We start from the raw sequence: 3735 nt of genomic DNA on the forward strand, positions 1-3735 counted from the left end.
ATCTCACTTCATGTGTATTAGTCCTTGCCGCATGTGTGCTTTATTGTGCAAAATTGTTCCCTTTTGGGTAGATGAAAGTGCAGATTCCACCAAAGGAAGATTTAGTAGGCTTTATGTTATCAATTTCTTTTTGTTACATGTTGCTAAAAGTAAATGAAACGAATTTCTTTCTGTTTTGGTTCAGAAAGATTTGATTTTGGGAGGAGAAAGGTCATACAAGGATGAGAATGGGACACCATATTATAGCGACGTGGTGATTTTATTCAGTTTAGTCAGAGGACATACATACGTACAAGTAGTTTCCTAAGGCGAAGGCCTTCCATTTGCTGTTGCTGGCCATGTAAAATAGCATGAACCTGAACCTAACTGCGATTGGATGTCTAAACTGAATTGTTGCATTCCTAGACATGGAAATGTGGATCAGTTTTAGTTCTGAAGAATGTGCATACTTCTGGTCCTATGTAATTCCAATTTATTTAGACAAGCATGCCAAAAGTGTTGAAACCCAAGTTAGGGTTCAAATTCGTGGGCTTGTGCTTGCTGCTAAACTGATCCTGGACTTTCTGTTGGCTATATTATAATTAGCAAATGGAAGTGGAGAGATAAAGCATAAATACTTGATAAACTTTTTTTGTTGGGGCGGGGGATGGTTTAGTCCATAGTTAAAAAAGGCGCGCCTAAGCGAGCGCTTAAGCACGCCTAGGCTCTAGGCGTTGACAAAACGCATTGCGCATAACTACGTTTAATCTGTGCATAACTGCGCATAGGTTGCAAAACGCACAATTAACGCCTAGCGCTTTTTTGAACTATGGTTTAGGCACTTCATGCATTGTTGGTGTTGCAGACTTTTGCACTGCTACTAAATGTCCTATATGTTATTCTTTAGTAGGGATATTGGCATAGAGATACCGCAATAATAAAAACGAGAATCCTCATTACTCACATATATATTACTATGTCCTTTTGTTTCCACTGAGACCTATTTTGTTTATTCTTTTAGTTCCAAGGCAAAATTCTCTGATTTTTAGTAATTCACATTTAACAAGACATATGAATGGAGGATGGGAGGCATTTAGATGCAAGTCAGAAACTTCTTCTGCTAGCTTATTTTAAGTTTATTATTTCCTTGCTCCCCTTTTCATTGTAGAGAATGAAAAGCATCTTTCACGCTGTCAACGGGATCTGGACCAAGAAGAGGATCAGGAGGACGAATACAGTGGACATTACTACTCAGCAAGATACAGTTCAAACCCTGTATCCTCCTGATTGATCTCCCTTCGCCCCTGTTTAAGAATCATGTTTCACCCATTCAGGAAAATCTAGCTGAACCATTTTACGAACTCTACAAGTTGAAATTTCATACTTTTAGACGAGTATACCATTTTGGAGGTGTGTGTGTCAGTTCGCCGATTATTGACACCTCATTCTATGAATTTTAGTGTTGTCTTCAGAATTATAGACACCTCATTCTATAAGGAGGCCGCCACCAAGAAGAGCGAGGTTGTGTCAATGGACTCAGGTGCGTTCACTAATTGGTGGTTTCAGTCTCATAATCTTTTCTTTCCAGTTGAAGAACGGGCGGTGGATATCTGTTACTCCATTCTGTCTTTCCTGGTCTGTACATTTTGAGAAGATTGCATACATTGTATTGATGTGTCTTTTGTGTGAAACTTTGACTTATTGGTCAACAATATATGAGTTATACGTCATCAAAAAATATATCATTGGAAAGTTCATTGAAATATGCATCCAATGGCATACTCTTTGTGGCGTATAACTCACATTTTGTTGGTAAAATCAATGCTCAAAGTTATTTTCGGTCACAAAACATTGATAAAACTATAAATCACATTTTAGTTCTTGTTGTGATTACACCTATTAGTTGCAGTTCATAAGCTGTGTTGACTTGACTGCTGATTTCTTTTCTTCTATTATTTTCCTTTATGAACCTGGTGGCCAGCGACAAGTTGTAGAAAGAAACAAGGCTTATGTTAGGCAAAGTTGATTAGGTTGTACTACACACCGCGTGCCTCCATAAGAATCTAGATAAAATGCCATAAAAGGTGAGATTGGGCATAGTCTTGATATAGTTTCGTTAAAAGATATTACATTGATTTTTTGGGTTTGGACATACTTATAATTGTTTTCTTTCTAACTGCATCTCAATATATGCTTTTGTAGACTGTTCTAGATAAGATGATGGCTATCAATGTGAGCGACTGAGCTTTTATGTCCAGAAAATGCTCACTAATAAAATCTGGAATGTCTTATGTTTCTCATCTTTTCTCTTCATTTGTATGGTTAAAGTTTGGCTTCAAACCAACAAATAGTTAATATTAAATTAAGTTATTTTCCCGCTCCCCTCTTCAGTTGGCAAACCCATCAAGGAATTGTTGTAATGAATATATTTTATATGGTTACATCCACAAGAGGAAGAGATCTTAAATGCTATAGCATACGTCTATATTGATATATATGAGTGAGAGCGAGGACCGAGTATGGGAATCTAATGTGCGAAGACAAGATGAGTGCGGACATGCCCGCCTCAGGAGGCGCCACCTAGTAGCAATCAAAGTGAGGTAGTATTACCACTACCACAAGCCTCACTCCGTAGTAGTACTTGAGCATCTCCAAGTGAGTGTGTGTGAGCGTTGCTTGTGTCGTGCTAGCTTGCACTAGCTGCTACTTAGGCTGTTTTTGCTCTCCTAGCCCAGTGTGCAGCTGTAGATTATTTTGGTAACTCTGTTATTGTACAAGAGAGAGCTAGCCAGTAGTTTTGGGCTAGCAATTGGCATCAGAGCCTCATGTTATAGTAGCCATGGCCGGTGCACAAGGAAAGCAGCAGCGCACCACCTCGGGTGGTTCCAAGTCACAGCCATCATAGGACGGCTCCCAGTCGCCACCTCCGGAGGAGCGGCGAGGGCGCAGTCGGTCCATGCACGGCCATCACGGTGAGGTCATGGTTAGAGAGATCGTGCGCGAGACTGCAATCAGCGGTAGCATGCCCATCACCTTCCCGATGCTCACGCGCTCGAACTACAGCGAGTGGGTGTTGATCATGGAGTGCAACCTCCATGCAGCGAGCCTTTGGGTTCCCATGGAGGATGACCTGATCGAGAGAAAGGAGGACAGGAAAGCCGTGGCGGCGCTTATGCGCGCCATGCCGCCGGAGATGCATGGCATGCTCGCGGCGAAGGCAAGCGCCAAGGAGGCATGGGAAGCCATCCGTACCTAGCGCCTCGGAGGCAACCGCGTGCGCGAGGCGAACACGCAGAAGCTGCGGGCGAACTTCGAGAACATTGCCTTCAAGGAGGGCGAGCTCGTTGACGACTTCGCCATGCGAATCTCCAGCCTTGCGTCGCAGCTCCGAGTGCTCGGCGACACCATGGACGACGCGAGAGTCGTGCGGAAATTTCTCCAAGTCGTGCCACCTCGCTTCGCTCAGGTAGCGGTCTCCATCGAGACCTTGCTTGACCTGAGCGAGCTCTCCATCGAGAAGCTCACGGGCCGGTTGCGGGTGGTCGAGGACTGCCTTGATGACGGCCGCGAGACCTTCGGCGGCGGACAACTCCTATTCTCGAAGAACTGGGAGGCGAGGAAGCGTCAAGGACGTGGTGGAGGTGCCCTGAGCAACGGAGGCGACACCGGCAGAGGCGGTGGTCGCACCCGGGGCGGAGCCGGACGAGGTGCCGGCAACGACGACCGAGAAAAGTGTCGACATTGCAGCATCAAGGG

The 3735-nt window shown here is 44.4% G+C and overlaps 1 long non-coding RNA gene across 3 annotated transcripts in view; it reads left to right on the forward strand.

Annotated features, from left to right (window-relative positions):
* The window catches only part of LOC119332046, a 3908-nt gene extending 1447 nt beyond the window's left edge, over positions 1 to 2461 (forward strand). The window contains exons 3-5 of one of the 3 annotated variants that reach the window (XR_005160782.1): positions 1440 to 1519; positions 1961 to 2063; positions 2182 to 2461. This is a non-coding gene — a long non-coding RNA (uncharacterized LOC119332046). The remainder of the gene's footprint in view (positions 1 to 1439; positions 1520 to 1960; positions 2064 to 2181) is intronic. The other 2 variants (XR_005160781.1, XR_005160780.1) reach the window with 2 other exon arrangements.
* The last annotated feature ends 1274 nt before the right edge of the window (positions 2462 to 3735 follow it).

The sequence above is a fragment of the Triticum dicoccoides genome, chromosome 7A (assembly GCF_002162155.2).
Source record: "Triticum dicoccoides isolate Atlit2015 ecotype Zavitan chromosome 7A, WEW_v2.0, whole genome shotgun sequence".
NCBI lineage: Eukaryota > Viridiplantae > Streptophyta > Magnoliopsida > Poales > Poaceae > Triticum > Triticum dicoccoides.